The sequence below is a fragment of the Podarcis pityusensis genome (assembly GCF_964106645.2).
Source record: "Podarcis pityusensis genome assembly, chromosome: 11".
Classification (NCBI taxonomy): domain Eukaryota; kingdom Metazoa; phylum Chordata; class Lepidosauria; order Squamata; family Lacertidae; genus Podarcis; species Podarcis pityusensis.
In genome coordinates, this window is record NC_138036.1 from 46,964,755 (window position 1) to 46,984,476 (window position 19,722).

The window sequence follows — 19,722 nt, forward strand, 5'->3', positions numbered from 1 at the left end:
TGTGTGTTTTTAAATAGTGGATTTAGCATGCCAGGGCTACTGTGATTTACTTTGATCTACTTTCATTTCCAGCATGTGCTGGAAATTCCGCTTGTAAAATATGGACAATCTTTTCGAATCATGATAGGGGTCTCTAATTTCCAAGATTCTCCGCATATCGCTAGAGAAGGCAGATGCACCCCCATCCCCATGTTTAAATGTAGATAAATAGCCAACCTAAAAGTTAATGTGATGTTAGCATTTCTGAAGTACAGTGGTACCTCGGGTTACATACGCTTCAGGTTACAGACTCCGCTAACCCAGAAATAGTACCTCGTGTTAAGAACTTTGCTTCAGGATGAGAAGAGAAATCATGCTCCGGCGGCGTGGCAGCAGCAGGAGGCCCCATTAGCTAAAATGGTGCTTCAGGTTAAGAACAGTTTCAGGTTAAGAACGGACCTTCGGAACGAATTAAGTATCAGGTACCACTGTATCTTGAAATGATTTCGAACTTTATTGTGCTGGAAAGCAGAGGCAAACTCTTTTCCTCATGCATTTTCTTCCTCTAATGCGAATGCTCGTACTTCTCCATAAGCTACCTGACTTCTGTATAATGCACCTAATTAACGATATTGACAACGGTGAATTTTGAAACCAAAATGAATGATTAGCAAGCCTTCCCTGGTTTGTCTCTCAGAAAGATAGAACTTCCTCCAGGCCCGAAGGAAAACGATAACTCTTGCCATGTCGCTCTTTTCGGGAATGTAATTCATGATCTGCTTGGGAAGATTAACACACCGCATGGATGAAACAGCTTTTTCTTTTTGTCTTGATTCCTGATCTGAGGCTGTTTTAAGTTAACTATCAATGCAGTTAATAAGTACAGTGGCAGCCGCGGAGCAGAGGACGTGAGCAGCCTAGCAGTCAGAGGAGGATGGTTTGACAGAAAATGGACAGGTACAGATCATGTTTTGCAAAGCATTCTGTATGGAGCCTCTGCCATGGCATGGACTCGGTGGCCATCAGTCTCTGTAATAGGTTGCATCCAACTAAGTTACCTTCAGAATAGACCCATTTAAATTAATGGGCCTAACTTAGTCATGTCCATTAATTTCACTGAGTCTGCTCCAAGTATGGCTAACATTAGTGCAACCCATCACCTGCAACTTCACATTGTCTGTTCATTACATTGGTAATGCCAGGATTGGCAGAGTAGATATAATTAATCAGCATGAATGAATAAGGTGGTACTTGCTGAATTATATGTTTTAGCCCCATTCTCAGCAATCTCATTACAGTCAACTCGTGATGGGGCATTAGGGTAGTGCTACTGCATTCCTGCTCGGGTCTCCATGTGTTTGCCTTACTCTGTATCTGTGTAGACCAGGTGTCAGCAAGGCTTACTCACTGCCATGGAGTCCCCTCTGTGGGCTGGATTGCGGGCACGCGTGACTGCGTGCGCACGCGATTTCCGGCGTTGGTGTCTGTGCAGACACGTTTTCCGGCATCTACGTCTGTGCAGACACGTTTTCCGGCGCCACGGAAGCAAGTCCCCGCACCGCACTGTGCTGGTTTAGCGCAGCGTGCGGGGACTCGCCAAGCAGGCGGCTCGGTTTGGGGGCGGCTCGGGGGCTGGTAAAATGACCCCGTGGGTCACTTGTGGCCCATGGGCCTTAGGTTGCCGACCCCTGGTGTAGACACTGTGCATGTGAAATGCCTCCCCCTGTGACAGGGACTGGCAGGGTTCCAAAGAATGTGTGGAGGAAGCAGGGGACCAGGGGAGTGACCCAGAAGAAGGAGCCAGTGATTTATGGGGTGTCACACCACCCCCAAGGCAGGAGCCAGGGAGGTAGGTAACAAAAAAAAGGTAAAGGACCCCTGGACAGTTAAGTCCAGTCAAAGGCGACTATGGGGTTGCGGCACTCATCTCACTTCAGGCCGAGGGAGCCAGCGTTTGTCCACAGACAGCTTTCTGGGTCATGTGGCCAGCATGACTAAACCGCTTCTGGCGCAACGGGACACCGTGATGGAAACCAGAGTGCATGGAAATGCCATTTACCTTCCTATTTATCTACTCACACTGGTATGCTTTCGAACTGCTAGGTTGGCAGGAGTTGGGACAGAGCAACGGGAGCTCACCCCGTCTCACGGATTTGAACTGCCGACCTTCCGATCAGCAAGCCCAAGAGGCTCAGTGGTTTAGACCACAGCACCACTCGCTCCAGGACAGGAGGGAGAGTCAGGGCAGTCCAAGGAAGGTGAGCAGAATATGGCGGAAGGTGAAGGGGCAGGTCAGGTGAGGGACAGGTCAGTAGATTCCATACCTTCCCCCAGACTACTGTCTCCTAGAATCAGGAGGGGCTATGGAAGCTACTGTGTTTCTCTTGCCATAATGTGTTAATTATCAGACATGTGCCTTCCTTATCTGGGATGGGCCACAACACCCTGCTTTTTATGAGTAAAGATCAGACTTTTGATCTTTGACGTGTAGAGGTTACAGCAAACATTCCGAAATCAGGGCAGGATGGGCACAGAATGGGCAAATGTGATCCTGTTCTGCACTTATTGTACCCAGTTGGTATGCTCACATGTAATCATCTCACTGCATCTCTGCTCCTTTGGGACTGGAACAGGGTTATGGCCAAAAGCATATGGGAATGTTCAAGAGAGGACTGGCATCGAACATACATAGTGCTGGCAACACCAACATGCATAGCACTGCTGCTTAATTATGTCTCAGTTACTGCCAACAAACCACAATAAGCCCTGATTTGTGGTTGGCTTATGAACGTTGGTTTGTTTCAGCAATGGCCTGGTGCTTTGTGCAAACCTAGCATCCTTCCTTAACCATGGTTTGTTTGGCCACAGTCACCCCAGATCCTTGTTAAGCTACAAAGGCCACAAGGCAGTAACAGCTGCACAGATCCAGCTCAATACATTTTGCTGCCTTGGGTAATGGGCAAGATGGCGCCCTCCCTTAAGGCACACACAGAAGCCAATTGGATTGGTGGTTGAATCTTGCTCCTGTGCTGGTGAAAACAATGTCTCTTCCACTGCCTTTGAAGGCAGCGGGCTAGGGTAGCGGGGTACAGAGTAGGTCACATGGCACTTGTAGCTCTGGCCATTCCTCGCAACCTCAGCATTTGCTGCCTGAGGCAGCTGCCTCCCTCTGCCTCATCATGCTACAGGCTGGTCCTGTAGCTGGAAAACAAGCAAAGCTTTCTCAAAATAAGGTACAAGCATTGCATAATATGCACATAATGTGGGCCAGTACACTGTCTTTGAAAATGTTAGGAATACGGAAAGCAAGAACTGTGTCTTGCAAAGAGTGGCCTTAGGCAAATTGGAACTAGCAATGGTCCCTAGGAACCAGCCTGCTCTGTCAGTGTCCCGGGTCTCACAATATTCTCTCTTTCAAAGCTTCAGTCCTGTGAACTGTCAGCGAGAGGATTCTGAGCTCAATGCGCCGTCGCTTCTGTGTTCTTATTAATCTCAGCGCAGTAATGAAAAACATCCGAGGCTCATTCTCATTCATGGTGGGCAGCTGTACAACAATTTGTTTCACAACCAAAAGTTGACAGAACAAATCCAAAACAACTCTGTGTACATGTTTACATGAGAGGCTATTGGCATCGACAGAGCATTTGAAGGTGTGCTGGAAGTCCCTTATGCTTTTTGTAACATTTTCAAATTCATTGCTGTCTTCAGGATGACAGGAAATTCAGGTCTGCCTCCCTCCTGGGAGATCTTTATTCACAGACAAGTCAAAAACCCTTGACAAAAGGCAACCAAGGGAACTTGTTGACCTTTTAGCTGCCTGTCTAACATCAGTGCAAGTATTGCTCTCTGATAAAATGAGAAATTCAATTTAAGGGGAAATTTAGCAGGCATTTGAGTAGGCTCTCATATTATTTTGCTTCTCTGCCTGTCTTTCAAAACAGAAAATAAATGTAAATAAATAGGACTATGTGTCATCCATTCTCAGCCCTGGAGATCAAAACAAGCAGAGCTACACTGAGTGGTAATTCCTTTGCTACAACTTCCCACACCTATTTATCTTCTATTCCATCCCACTCCTGGCTACCATTTTGTTTAAACAAGTTGCACGTTCTTTTCTCACCAACATTACTTCTTTAATTTGTGTTAATGGCTTACAGCGGATTACAAAAACCACAAATTTAACCTGCAGAACACATTGTGATGAAGGTATGTTTATCGCAGACCATTTTCTCATGCATTCATAGTGAGTTACACACCTTGAATGCATTCTAGCCCATTTGTTTTCAGGCTCTCTAGCTTGAGAGAACCTTTTCCAAATCATCTGTCAAAGAAGTCCTGCATGACTGCAAATAAGAAACCTATGCATTGCAGAAGTTTCTAGAGAATGTTCAAGCTGGGTGTTGTTCTCCTCACGAACTGGGAGTCACATGTAGGTCACATACAGGACAGGCCCAAAATATTTTGCTGCCTGAGGCAGAGAGAAATGTCACCATCTCATGCCCTGTCGAGATGTATAATATAGAAGGCCACCCTTTTTATAGAAGGCCACTCTTTTTAAGTCTGAGAAAGAAAATCCCACAAATGCCTCTCTCCCTGCATGTAATGAAACTACAAATGAATAAATACAAATTTGCTTATCTTTCATGACACCCCAAATCAGCTGCCTCACTGTGCCCAGCTGACTACATCCAACAGCTGAAGAAACCCATGATCAATTTCCATGAAATCCCAGTGTTCACCAGGCCAACGTCGGAAACCCACATTGGATTGTCACCACCATCATTTCCATCTGGGTTAGAGATATCAGAGAAGTTCATTCCAGTCCCGTTTTTGCTAAGAACCCTCATTTGCCTCATTGAAGCAGTCCTTGGAACAAACCATCAATCTGCCATTTAGCCTGCAGAGCTACAAAACTTTTCAAAGGCTGGTTCATTCATTGTATTTACAAAGTATCCTGAGCACCCCATAACTAAGGAAGGCACATGGCTGATAGTAATTCTATTATTATTATTATTATTATTATTATTATTATTATTATTATTTTGTATTAATTTTCCATTTAAACATATATAATCACATCATTATTATCCACTTTACTTCTTTGGCTGTTTAGAGCCTGTTGACTTCCTTCCCTCCCACCTCTTGGCTTTTAAAAGTAACCTTTATATCACAGTATTTTATATATTTTCCAATTCTACTATAACTTATTACAAAATACCTCAAAATGTAATAAATGTAGAAAAGTAAAAAAATTCTCATTACAAGTCTTCAGATAACCCTGCTAGTGTTGTTAATTGCTTACAATGGCCTTTCAAATATTGGATAAATTTACTCCAGTCTTTTTGGAATACTTGATCGTGCTGGTTTCAGATTTTTCCCGTCAGCTTCGCCAGTTCCGCAAAGTCCATCATCTTCATCTGCCACTCTTCTTTCGTTGGTACTTCTTGTTGTTTCCATTTTGGGGCTAAAAGGATTATTGCCACTGTTGTTGCATACATGAACAATCTTTTATCTTTTTTTGGAATCTCTTCGCCTACTATACCCAGTAAAAAGGCTTCTGGGTTTTTTTTTAACAAAAGTGTTTTTAAACATTTTCTTTAACTCATTATATGTCATTTCCCAGAAAGCCTTTACCTCTTTACAATGCCCCCCACCTCAGCTTATGTGCCCTCATCTGATGGGATACTTCTGGTTCTAAGAGAAAGTGGAGCGGGGATTTGACTGGTCTGTCCCTTGCCAGAGCAGCCTTTTCTTCTGCGTCCAACACATCCTGTGCCCCCACTTCTGCCTCTGGCTGCTCTGACTCATCCTCTTACCCCCTCCCTGGCTCCTGCCTCATGAGTGGCACCAAACCCCATAAATCGCTGGTCAGTCCCCGGCCCCCATGCCTCAGACACACACTCATCAGAGTCCTGTCAGTCCCTGGCACAAAGTGAACTGAAGGCTTGTTTTATCTGCTTTCTTTCTTTATTTTTTGTTTTAACAGTATCTCTACCATGCAGGGTATAAACGCTTTTAAAATGGCTCGAGACCACACACTGCGTTCTGTGTGGTTTTATGGACAAATGGCCATTGAATGTACAACAAAATGGCTGCCCCTTATAATATCATAATCTTCACAAAACATGCATCCGTGTGAGGTGATCAATTTACAGTGTAATGGTGCAGTAAATGCCTATAGATGGTGCTCATAAATGCCTATAGGGTGAACACACAATATTGCCAAGTTTAAATCCTAGTGTCTTACGCCAAATGACATCAGTTACTTACAATCTCCTCCTTCGCTCTCCTTGTGAAGGGTTTGGCTTATCTGCTTATGATAGCTTCCCTGGCAAACTTGAAAGAAATCTGTCTATTTGGATTAAAAGGGAAAGTTCCTGAGGTAAATGTAAATGATTGCTGCTATCAGTGTTATATTTATTGATTTCTCTGGAACTTATAACGAAGAGAGACAGCTCTCGTCAAAACAGGTGCATCTTATGATATTTCTCTGGCTTTGGAATGATTCATTGGGTGAATGAGCTACCAAAAGGAAAATCAACACAAATAATTCTACATGGAAGAGAAAAATAGCAAATAGGGTGGGGCGCAGAAAGATACACTGGGCTGAAGCCTTATCAGCAAGTAAATTCCTTTCACTGCCTTGTACAAAGGAAAGTTTTGTTGGGGGGGGTTCCCCACTCGAAAACGTTGACATCATACTGAAACATGAGGGAGGGGGTAAAAATAATGATTTAGCTTTTTCTTCCCAACTGCATTGTAGTATCTTTATTTCAGAAACCCCAAAGAGATTGGCAATGGGATATAATGCGATTATAAATATTCTCAGTGCCGTTCTCTGTTAGAATATTCTGCCAACTAGAGCCATCAACCTGGAGCAGATCAGTGGCAATCATTCTATTCTATAAATCCTATACTGTTTGGCAGTGAAATCTATATAAGTGCTTCAACTGATAGTGGGGGGGGGGTGGAATTCTGTGCACAAACCACATGGAACTAATGCACTTTGCATTAGTATATGGTTGCCTTAAATTCTGTGAAAGAAAAATCAAAATTATACAGCCAAGATCTAATGTTTGTTATAGGAGTATTAGGCAAGTAATAATAATAATCTTAATTTATGCAGTCATGGTTGTCGATATTTCATTATTGGAAGGAGTACGTTGGTGGAGTATAGTTTATCGTTTCCTTTAGCTGCCATACACACAAAATCAAACTCCATTCATGTTCTCCATTTTATGCTTTAGGCTACAGCTTTATAATCTATAATCTACTACAGTAGGCAATCATTCTGAAAGGTGAGACATAGCTTAATCCTCCCTACAGCTCATCCTTTCACTCTTTATACGGTTCAGTAATTTTAGATGTTACAGCTAATGTCCAAAATCTGGTGAATATTGACCATCTTCCCAGCTGAATTTCACAAGGACCTGAGAGCTCAGCAATACACTAGTGAATGTTGACAGTCATCCAAATGGGATTGTCAGCATTCATTGGTGTAAGACACCCCAACCAAGAAATGTATGTATTTGGACATCCTTGAAATTCATCTGTTTTTATTGTGAATGCAGGTTTATAGGTTAGTAGTAAGCCACATGTTTTGCATAGGGGAAATTATCTCCCTGCCCCCATATCACTCCAAAATCTCGTGAGCTGCTGCCAGTCACTGTAGCCTAGGGCTCAGCAATATATCAATGTATTGTCCAAAACCAGTTTGAAGTCTATATCGTGATATTGGTTTCATAGTTTTTGACCTGGCAATGTATCGCGAATCATGTTAGGGCTGGGAGATATATTGTCCAAAACTGGCTTCAAGTCCATATCATTATATTGGTTTCATCATTTCTGACCTGGCAATATATTGTGAATCATAAAATGTGTGTGTGCTATGCAAAAATCACAATGTGGGGAAAAACCATGAAGCCAGTCAATGCCTCTACATAATTCCATCCTTATTTCAGACACTGTGATATATCAGTACATTGTGATGTTTAGCTGGTGATATATTGCGATGTTGAAAACCAGATATTGCCCAGCCCTAGTGTAGACCAGGGGATCTTTTTCCTCCGATTGAGGATCACATTCCAGACCATGTGTTGAGAACAGCATGCTGGGTGCTGAGCAAGCTGGCTCCGGCAGCAGCAGATGCCGCCTTTTCTTTCTCTGATTTCCTTTATGTCACCCCCTTTTCATTATGTCTCTTTCTGACACCTCCTTCTCTCTCCCTACCCAGCAGGGACAGATTGTATGGATCTCTGGGAAGAGCAGTGACTTCCAGAACAACTTTGAGATTCTTCAGTCGCTCACCCCAGTGTCTGCAACACTGGGCTAGATGTACCAATGGCCTGGTTAGGTATAAGGCAGATTCCAGTGTTCTTAAATATGCACACATTCCACTTGAAATATTTAATTAACTGTGACTTCAGTGTACTAAATATGTGGCTTGGAGGAAGATTGCTTTGTTTTAGTGAACTGCAGAGAGCTGTGTCTAGGAATACACACACACACACACATTGCAACACACAAACATTCTCTCTCTCTCTTTTGCTCTTTCTCCTTTACATGAAAACCTCTCTCTTTGAGATGAAATCATTGGAAAGTTCCCTGAGCTGAAGTGAGCATCCTCAGGAGACCATGCAAGAGACCTAGACTTGCAGCGCGCTATTGATCAGAGAGATGAACAAGCTCCAGTAACAAATCCTACGGAAAGCTCACCACTTTTTCTGAAGACCTTTTCAAACCCCACTCTAATCACTGGGTAGAAAGCAGTAAATTAAAGCAGCAGGTTCAAGCTTTGGAAAGCTTTAACAGGCAGGGTGCAGCAGGAAAACACACAGGAGGTTGAGTTATTGTATTTTGTAACCTTCCATGTTTCCCTGCAAGCCATAAATTATGGAGGTGAACGTAAATAAGAATTAAATATCAGAAGTGTCTTTCTTCTTCTGTCCTTTTGATTATACCACTATTTTATTTATGGCTCCCATAAGAAAACCAAACTTCCATTATGTGCTATTTCTTCTGTAAATTGTTAAAAGAATCACAAAAATGAAATACTTCACAGCAGGTTTTTCCTCTATTGCTGTTTTGCCCACAATACTGCTTCTCCCTCCCCTTTTTGGAAGCTTGTAATTTTTCCCCTCTGATGATAGAGAGGACAATATCTTATTATAGTTTACCTTGCTGTCAAAAAGCATGCTGCTGTCCTCTTAAAAATCAAAAGTCAAAGCTGCAATCTCTAGGCTGAGGCATTTGACTACGACTGGAACATAACAAAATGTTCTTGTTCCTCCAGGAACTCAAAGAAACAGTTTCAGAGCCTCAGTACATAGAACATTACCTTTTTTAAGAGGGGTTTTTTTGGGGGGGGTGACACTGGCTGTTTCTGGTTGACCAGAGGAAGAACAATAAAGTCTACCATCATATGTATAATGCTTACACGCCTGAATTTATTCTGATGAAATTGCTATAAGGGTCCATCCGGATTTCAGTCACTTTGGAAAAGGAAACAAGGATGCTGGCTTCCCATTCTGATTTTACTGCAAAGTGGAAAGCCTCAATGGAGGCTGGCAAGGGATTTGATCGGCTGCCTGGGGAGGCTGAATAGGCAGCGGCAGTGACGGGAAAGCAGCCTGAGCAGGAGGGTGAGTTTTGTTTCCTAGAACCAGGCGTCACCATCACAGATGGAAGATGACCCACCCTCCCCAACAGAGCATGTGTTTGCAATTTTGATATTCTCACAAGGGGAGAGAATCTCTTGAGTAAACATGGTGGTGCATTGTCTTTAAAAACACGGCCGGAGGGTGGGAGAACTTGTTGGGACATGTTCGTGACTTCTGTCCAGTTCTGAACCTCATGCCCTGCTCCTGAATCATGACCCCCCGAGTACTGTGTTTGCTACTGAGCCTGTACTGTTACTTGTCTGAATGAAGATCTTTCTTGCTTCCAAGCAAGAACCTCTATCTGTGTGTGTTGGGTGGAAGACTATACAGTCGTACCTTGGTTGTTGAACACCTTGCAACTCGAACGTTTTGGCTCCCAAATGCTGCAAACCTGGAAGTCAGTGTTCCAGTTTACAAACATTCTTTGAAACCCGAATGTCCGACGCTGCTTCTGCGGCTTCCGATTGAGTGCAGGAAGCTTCCGCAGCCAATCAGAAGCCGTGTCTTGGTTTTCAAACATTTTCAGAAGACGAACGGACTTCCGGAACAGATTCTGTTCAAGAACCAAGATACAACTGTAATTGATGGGTACTGCCGCACTAAAGGATCGCTTTCTTACAAGTTCAGAAAGAACATTAAGCAGCACTTGTAAATGATTATTTATTTCACTTGTGAATTGCTTCCTATGAAGCATCTCAAAGATAATATAGTACCAAAAAATTAAGCACAATTCTCAACAATCTCTCTTTCCTCTTCTGATATTATCAGATAACTGTGTCTGCCCTTGAAGCATATAGACTGTGCCTTTCTACTTTTTGCAGTTTTTCCAGGCTTCTCTTTCTAATTACCAAATCCCTGCCTCTACCTGATTCCCAACACAGTGGCTAGAATTGTTGACCCTCATCCATCCCAGTTTTTAAGAACCATCAGTGCTAAGCCACATCCTGTAACTTGCAGATAACTTTTACAGACATCAACAGCTATCATGCAGTACAAGGAGAGGGGACGGGTATATTTCTGCCCATTAAAACATGCCAATGAGAAGTCCATTTCTGACATAAACACATTTTCTTTTTTAAAAAAATATTCAGTTTTTATTGATACTCCTTTTATTCGGGGGGGAAAAATCTGCAAAGCCTATCAGCATTTGTTGAAATTTTGTAATAAGCTGTCGTTAGTTGCTTTTCTGCTGAAAAGTGATTTGTACTTTCATTATTACAAAATTTCAGTAAATGCTGATAGACTTTGCAAATTAAAAAAAAAAGCATCCATGAAAACTGTGTGTATTTTTTTTAACAAAATGTGCTTATGTCAGAAATGCTCTTTTCATTGGCTTTTTTAATGGGCAGAAATATATCAGGTTTCCCCCCATTGTACTGCGTGATAGCTGTTGATGTGTGTGAAAGTTATCTGCTTTTTTATTAAATCTGTATGTGCAATATGTTGGGGGCAGCCGGTCAGAATGGAAAGGGGAAAGCAAAATTTCTGTTCTCTGGTCAAAAATTTCAAATAATATTATCTCCTGGCATCTAAGTCAAGCGTGGCAAGTCAACATACTTTTTTTCAAGAGTGAACTGCGATCAGAAAGTGAGTGTTAAGTAATGCCCGTGTTTTCATTTTTGCCATCACTTTGAGTTTGGTATTAAATATTACTTGTTCAGATGTCACATATTGATACAGAGTATATATGTCAGCATTTGGACAGGAACTAATTGGATTCATATCTCTGATATGTTTTCAAATTGCTGGGTCACATCTGGGTCTCCTGCTATAAATTCTTCACCACTGGTCTAGGTAAAAGGAATGTGACAGATTTAATACCTGGAATAAGTTATTAACTGCAAGAATGCATAAAACAGCATACTGTTGAAAACGGAGAAGTCTGTGTTGCCTCATTTTTAATTATAGGAAGAATTTCTTTGAGGATATTAGTGCTTGGATCAAGTGATGGTGGATTTAAAGCCAAGTAAAGAATGGTGAATTATATGAACTCACAACATTTTGTTTTGGGTTATACTTTTACCATTTAAACACAACACTAAGGTGGAAGGTACTCGCACAATGTTCAAAGGAGAATAAAAATCAGGAACAATCTACTTAAATATTCCATTAGGCAAAGGGAAGAAATATCTATTGGAGGTTTAAACATTCCAGAAACATTTGAACTTCACATGAGTGTCCTCAACAGAATGAAATCACGCTTAAATCCCATTTAATTCTGGGTTTTCCTGCATTCTGTATAGATTTTGCATTGACTGTATTTATGGCTTGCTTTCTTTTCTGGTGAAATTTATGGGGGTGCTTCTCATCTATAAAGCACTCAATGTCTCAGGTGCCAGAGGTGAAATTTAAGGATGCCCTCCCTGCAATTTGAATCACGTACGATTGTTCTTCAGGGGAACCTCAATTTCTGGCCAGTTCATTATTTGTATGCACTGAACAACTATTGTTTAAAAATGCTTAAAGCTGAAATCCAAAGTGCACACTTATCTGGGAAGAAGTCCACTTGTCCAAAAACTGAAAGTGATAAAAAAAAGTATTTTAAAAATATTTTAAACAATTCCAATACAGATGCAGACTGGGAAAGATTTCAACTTAAAAGGCTTGTTGAATGAAAATGATGTACCATTGGTATTTAACCCCTAGTAGGTTACCAAAAATGTATAAGACGGGTACAAATATCTGTTGGAAATGTAAAGAAAAAGAAGGCACCTTTTATCATATGTGGTGGACATGTAAGGTAATAAAAGCATTCTGGGAAATGATACATAATGAACTGAAAAAAAAGGTTTAAAATAACTTTTACAAAAAAACCAGAGGCTTTTCTATTAGGAATTGTAGTTGCTGATATTCCAAGGGAGCAGAAAAGACTTTTTATGTATGCGACGACAGCTGTACAGGTGTCGTTAGCCCAGAGATGGAAAGAAGACAAAGTCCCTACCAGAGAAGAATGGCAAATTAAGTTGATGGACCATGCCGAAATGGCAAAATTGACCGGAAAGATCAAGAACTAGGAAGACCAAAACTTTAATAAGGAATGGGGGAAATTTATAATTTACCTTGAAGACCACTGTAAGCAGTTGAAAACGTTAGCAGGATTGCAATAACACTTGTAATGTAATGAGAACTATGGATACAATGGAGTTATTAAAAACTTGAATTAATAAAAAAAGATGCAGTAGAAAAGGTTTAACAACAGAACCCTCAGAGCAGAAGGTGGGAAGTCCAGAGAGTCATGGGAATCTTATAACTTTGGATGTATTGTGGTATGATTATAAATTCAAATATGTAAAACCAAATAATTTTAAAAAATAAAATTAAAAGACTTGTTGAAAGAGGAAGGTCTTCAGCCAGCGCTGAACTATATAATGCCATCTATACAAGAAGCTAATTTGGCTGAAGCTTAGAGCAGAGCATATGTTGTTGTTGTGGTGGTGGTGGTTGTGATCCTATGGCACCATTTCGTAGTTAAGCACTATCTAAATCCAATGTCGCTAACCACATTCATGAGCCACGGCACAAGATCAGTTGGTGTGATCATATCAGTTGGCATGAACATATCCATAAAATGCAGGTGATTAAGGCTTCTCATTCCCCCCTTTTAAAATAATAAAAACAAATCACTTTTGGGCTGAGAGCTTTTAACTTTGGGGATTTCTACTTGACTGTGGTGATTAGCTATTTTTATAGCTGATAAACGTGTGGTGCTTTTCAGCAGTGATGTTCTCTCTGACACTTAGCAGAAACAACTGTTAAGCCAAAGATAAAAAGGTCAGGACAAGAGCACAATAATTATATTTCCAATGAAAACAGTTATTTGCAGTTATAGACCCAAAGCAGCAACCTTTAAAAAAAAAAAAAAATTGAGATCTGTTAGCCCACAAAATGCATATTATTAATAAACAGGTAAGTGTTCCTATTAGAGAAGTTTTAGAGCAGCTTTGAAATGTACCCAAAATGATGATACAGAATGTGTGAGTAAGGCATACGTTCCCTTGCTTTGCTTCTCGCAAGGAAAGGCAAACAATTTCAAACAAAAATTCTTATTTTTGCCCTACAATGGAAGAATGCATATTTGGCCCTTGGGGAGATGTCACCTGACTTCCTGCTTCACATGAAACCAGAAGAGGTACATTTAATGGTGAAATTCTCTGTCACCATTAAATGGAAACACACCAGAGTCGCCCCAAATAATTAAGACCCAGCTTCCTCCAAACAAAAAAGATCGATCTTAGGCTATAAAAGGGTTGGTTAAACACTTAATGTTGTCTAGACTACCATCTTTGGTTTGCGTTTGGGAGGTTGACTTTGAAAGGTTGTGTTTTTCAAAACTGTAGGGAATAAAGTATTACTAGCAAACAAAAAGCAGAGTAGAAAATGTGCACTAAGCTCACTAACTATGAATGGAAAGCCTAAATTTTAATCTTTAAAATAGCATAGCTTTGAGGCAGATTGGGTTTCTTTTCATATCCGTTTGATGTATTGGAGGTGATTTTCATGATGTCATTCTGAAAGCTAAATAAACTGTGTAGAAAGTTAACAAGCTGTGGTGGCAAGCAGTCTGTGTGGGATTATAGGCGAGCTAATTTGATCAATTACTTTTCTTACCAGAAGTCTGTGGATGAGACAGAAGCCAGGGTATCCATTTTGGCAGATGAAGAATCAGCAGAGTCAACACATACCAAGAAGGTAATGAACGGTCTTTCAAACTTCATTTTTCACCCAGGGAGGAGAAAACAAGTCATCCGAGTTATGGTTGCTCAGAACAGCCGGAAAGATAACTATAAATAAATAAATAAATAGACGAGTGCTAATCGTTTAAAAACCAAGAGAAATCATCACGTTTATCTCCATTCTCCTCTCTTCATACTGTTTTGAAATTTCATTATGGTGTCAGACATGCTCAAAATTTAAAAATCCGAAACGACTTCTTCCTTTGTAATTTAAACAGAGAAAATGTCATTTTAATTGCCACCAATGCCTCCTCTACAGCAGCCTCTTGGCCAGGCATCCCCAAACTTGGCCCTCCAGGTGTTTTTGGGACTACAATTCCCATCATCCCTGACCACTGGTCCTGTTAGCTAGGGATGATGGGAGTTGTAGTCCCAAAACATCTGGAGGGCCGAGTTTGGGGATGCCTGCTCTTGGCAAATAAGAGGCATTGCTGGTCTCCCCCACCACACCCTTGTTTCCTATGTAGATCACTAATCCCTTCTTCCCTGGCCAGGGGTGTCACCATTTTATAGTTCGACTCCAGGACCAAAATGTCCTGATCCCAGAGACTGACATTCAGAGGTAAGCTGCCTCTGATCCTGAGCGTAGCATATAGTACAGTCATCCTGACTCATGGCCATTCCTTTGAATTTGGGCTGCTTAGGATGCTCTCTAAAAGGTAAAGGTAAAGGGACCCCTGACCATTAGATCCAGTTGTGGTCAACTCTGGGGTTGCGGTGCTCATCTCGCTTTATTGGCCGAGGGAGCCAGCGTACAGCTTCCGGGTCATGTAGCCAGCATGACTAAGCTGCTTCTGGCGAACCAGAGCAGTACACGGAAACACCGTTTACCTTCCCGCCGGAGCGGTACCTATTTATCTACTTGCACTTGACGTGTTTTCGAACTGCTAGGTTGGCAGGAGCAGGGACCAAGCAACGGGAGCTCACCCCGTGGCGGGGATTCGAACCACCAACCTTCTGATCGGCAAGTCCTAGGCTCTGTGGTTTAACCCACAGCGTCACCTGCGTCTTTCTAGGATGCTTTCTAGGCTGGGTCAAATAGTGGGATAGGGTGAATTTTGGTACCTGGATCTAGCAAAATGTTAGCTTGGCCTGGCCCAAAGTCCTTTCAGGGCTGGCATATGATATGTCATAGAATCACAGAGTTGGAAGGAACCCTGAGCATCATCTAGTTCAACCTCCTGGAATGCAGGAATAATGCAGCTGTCCCTTACGGGGATCGAACCTGCAACCTTGGCATCATCATCACCACACTCTAATCAATTGACCTATCAACATATGCTCAAAGCAGAGAGATTCTTAAATGAGCCAACCATTCTAACATTCAAAGTTCGGGCCAGTCTCGTACCCAAATTCTTTAGCCAGAGATTTGGCGGGCAGTTCTTGAATTAACATCACACCCAGGTGGTGTCCTAGAAGAATTTTAACTTCGACAAATGCAGGCCTCAGTTGCATCATGCAGGTTTCATAGGGTTTTGCCCCTGGTTGCCATCATATCATGCCATTTCTGAAGGGAGTTTTGTTCTGTACGGCAAATCCTTCAGTTCAGCAACCACATTGATTGGTGTTGCATAGGTTTTAATCTGCATTTGAGAAATAAAGGTGGTCTTGTTAGACACCCTATTATTCTTCCTTTCTTCGTTCACATCACCTGCTGTTGCTTTGGCAAGGCGAAATGTAACTCAAATAAGTGCCTTTTCATGCCTTCAGCCTTCAGCAAGAAGGCTGCCACACGGCGTTCCTCACCATAGGTGGCCATCAGGTATGCAGCAGAGCTTATTAAGATACTGCTGAGTTTATCCCCTGTTGTCAGAACAAGGAACAGCTCAGCATCAGAATCAGCCCCTCAGTAATGAGCCATTTCTGGGTTGTCACAGACTTTGAAGCATTGAATTCTAACTTGAAGCTATTCACCACAGGCAGGCAGGCAGGCAGAAGCTTTCTGCCAGGACTCTCATATCATCCATCGTGTGGATTCTTTCATAAAGGGTTTTAATTGTATTAGCACCATCTACCTGCATGGAAAAGGGGTGATAATGGTGTCAGCTTCTCCTTGACAGGGAAGAGAAAATTCAATAAATACAGATACCATTTTCAGAATTCACCAGATGGTGCTACTGTGGATAGCCTTTTTGGTGAGGAGGGGGTTTCCTCCTGAATATAATAACTGAAGAAATGCTAATAGTCAGCTGTAGCTGAGGATGAGGCTTATTATTATTATTTTAAAGGATAAGTATCAGAGTGGTGAAGTTCCTACTATTGCATGCTGTGCCGTGCCCTTAGTAGAATCCCACTAAGTGGAATCTCCTCAAACAATTGTCACGGAATTGGCTCATTCTTCCCTGCGCCTTCCATGTGAGGGCTCCAGGAGTGTGCAGGACTTGCACTTTAAGGTATACTTAGACTCACATTTGTGTCAATTAACGCCTACTTGAGTAGCGTAGGGATAGCCGTCATGTGACCCTAGTGACTAAAATAGTGTTAGTGCTGCAATCCTGAGCTGCTTTCCAAGGAAGTAGTTCAGTTAACGCAAGTATTTCTGGCTGTGCAGAAGAATGTCACCTCGCTCTCCTCTCCCCACACTGCCTCTCCCCTCAATTCTTTTCTAGATTTTCTCTCAACCCTCTGGAACAGTGGGGTGGACACATGAGGAGAGTAGAGGAAGTTCTGTTGCACAAATGGAAATCCTTGGACTGATGTAACCTGGGGCACACACTCTGTGGGGCTGGCCACCCCCCAAATATGTGGGAACAGAGCAAAGCCCCCTCAGTCTTGAGGGCCTGGGCCTCCCTGCGGTGGCCAAGGGTGTTGTCGGGCCTACCTATGATGGTTAGTCTACATATAGAGTTAGTCTACCTTTAGAGGTGTCTACCTATGATGGTGGCAGGCCTGCTCCTGATGTGCATGACATCATGCATGTTGCATTTGTGAAGTCACGCTCACACGATGAGATGAAACAAGCCTCCACAATGTTGGGCAGAATCTAGCCATATAACTAGCCCTGGTCTGAAGAGTTCTATTGCTTGGATTTTCTTCACTTGAACTCACTTGCTCAGTGAATCAGTCAGCCATTACATCAGAGTGGCACTAGTTAGGTTCTAGTTCAACCACAGTCCTATACTCACTTCCCGGGAATAAGTCCCCTGGTCCCTTCCACCTCTACAACTGATTCTATGATTCTTTGAACTTAGTGAGCTTTATAGCCACACCAAACACTTAAAGAACGATTATACCACTTTAACAACTGTGGTTTATTAACTACACTTCCCAGGATTCTTTGGGGGAAGTTATGTCTGTTAAAGAGGCATAAGAGTGCTTTAAATGTATTGTGTGGGTCTGAGTTAAGTAGATATGTATAAGATGTCACCACTAATATCAAAATTAAGACCAGACAGTGACTGCCTCTTTATAACCAACAATGAAATAAGCACATGGATTTATTATGTGGATGCCAGCAAGCATCTTAAATAAACACCTGTGGATATCCTCCTCATCTTCCCTCAGTGTAAGGAACCCCTCTTTCTTTTATGTTGCATTGCTACAAAATTTGGGGTGTGGTTATCTGTTCAGGGTAGTCCAGCAGTAAGCCAGGATAAGTCCTTTCTCGTGAGAGAAGTTCAGTAACAGGTGAGAAAATATAAAATTGGTCTTCCATTTGTTCCAGCCATAAAAGAAAATTTTAGAAGTCATGATACGGTTTCTAAGGAGGCAAGAGGTAACTGAAAAGGGTAACTTTGGATAATAATGAGGAGTTCCACTGAGTTCCACTCCCATCTCCAGCTGCCTCCTCACCTCTCCAAAGCATCTATAGAAAGGGCATTGTGGGGAGAAACTGGGATAAACCATCTCCTCTGCTTCTAGTGGAACATCATGGAACTTCCCATGAACAAATAAGGAACCAACCCACGGTCATCACCCCGTTGTAAAATCAGAAGCAAATAAAGGATGTGAATACCAAGAGATTGTGGTGCCCAATATCAATTTATTTTATATTCTTTGTTGAAAAATAAAAAGTACAAAATTACAAGTGCACAGAGTAAGATAACAAGAAATAGTACCCATGTAGGACAACAACAACAAAAGATATTGTGTACGTCACAAAAAAGGGGTTGTTATTGTAGTTAACCAGACCTTAACCTAATATGGTATTATAAAAAATGAATTCGAAATATCATTAAATTTGTCCATGACAAGTCTATGTAGTCTCCCATGTTTTCAGTGGGACGTGGGATCTCATGCAAGCCCTCTTGAAAAAAATGGAGGTTGCCCAGGAACAATGCTTGCCAGTCGGCATTCAGCGTTCTCGTGCCTGCTTTTTCTGTCCAGAAAAGATGGCAACATGAGGTCCTCGTGCAAATTAAATGGTGCAACTAGCTGCTGCTACCTCTCATGTAATTACTGTGCTGTGACAAGATACATTCCAGACATGGCTACTTTCAACCAGGCTTATTCTGTTCCCAGTGCATAGAAAACGAGAGAATGCCTTACCTGGCTCAAAGCCATTGCACTCATGTTCAGAAGAGAAAGGGATGTGTGGGCAGGGGAAGAAACCCTGCTTGCCAACACCAACTCCCGAATTTCTAACTGCTTTACTATAATCACATCATTTATTGCATATGAAGGCAGACCGAAGGAGACAGGAGGCAACGACCTGGCAATTTATTTCACTCTGCCGTGACTCCAGGTACTTTAGGTCAGAAAGCTCAAGTTCTTATCTGCTTTCAGACTAGCATAGACTTATTTCTATGGATTTTATAAAGACTAATTAGGGGGAATTCCTAAAACTGAATAAGAGGTCTATGTACTGCATAAGGGATTGTAATGGTACCATTTAGAGGCTGTAGTTTGAATCTGGAGTGGACCCCAGAAAGATTTATTTATCTGTTTCATTATCTTCTTCTTTGTCAATCACTCGTAGCCAAGTAAGACTGTCTTCCATAAACACGGTCTTAACAGTGAGTCCATAAGTGACTGTGGAGGCCAATTCTGGATCCACACATCCTTCCACAGTGGGGACATAAGATTCTGGGCGGGAGTTATCATGGTAAGCGTTTGCCAAGCGTGCCTTCCTCTTAGTACGTTTCTCCCTTTCGTCTTGAGTTTGAGTGTCTTCAAAGCCCATGACACCTTTGGTAAAGGCTGTTCTCCAATTGGAGCGCTCACAGGCTAGTGTTTCCCAGTTGTCAGTGTTTATACTACTTTTTTTTAGATTTTAGTCATGGTGTTGGCACTCCTTCAGAAGTCTATAAACTAACCTCTCATAAAAATATTCCCTATTGGAATTTGTTCAAAGCCCACAATAATGTGTGAAAAGATTCTTGCTTACTTCTGTCTGATGTAAAATACATTCT

General features: G+C 41.9%; 2 long non-coding RNA genes across 5 annotated transcripts in view; one reads left to right on the top strand and one right to left on the bottom strand.

Moving 5' to 3' along the window:
• The window catches only part of LOC308458388, a 35,903-nt gene extending 18,734 nt beyond the window's left edge, over window positions 1-17,169 (bottom strand). The window contains exons 1-4 of one of the 4 annotated variants that reach the window (XR_013977333.1): window positions 16,781-17,169; window positions 15,720-15,954; window positions 14,247-14,419; window positions 524-755 (exon numbers count right to left, since the gene is read on the bottom strand). This is a non-coding gene — a long non-coding RNA (uncharacterized lncRNA). Of the gene's footprint in view, window positions 1-523; window positions 756-4,192; window positions 4,448-14,092; window positions 14,163-14,246; window positions 14,420-15,719; window positions 15,955-16,780 lie in introns of those variants that run through there. The other 3 variants (XR_013977334.1, XR_013977335.1, XR_013977332.1) reach the window with 3 other exon arrangements.
• On the top strand, window positions 16,631-18,333 carry LOC308458548. Its single transcript, XR_013977545.1, has 2 exons — window positions 16,631-16,764; window positions 18,036-18,333. It is a non-coding gene; the product is annotated as an uncharacterized lncRNA (long non-coding RNA).
• The last annotated feature ends 1,389 nt before the right edge of the window (window positions 18,334-19,722 follow it).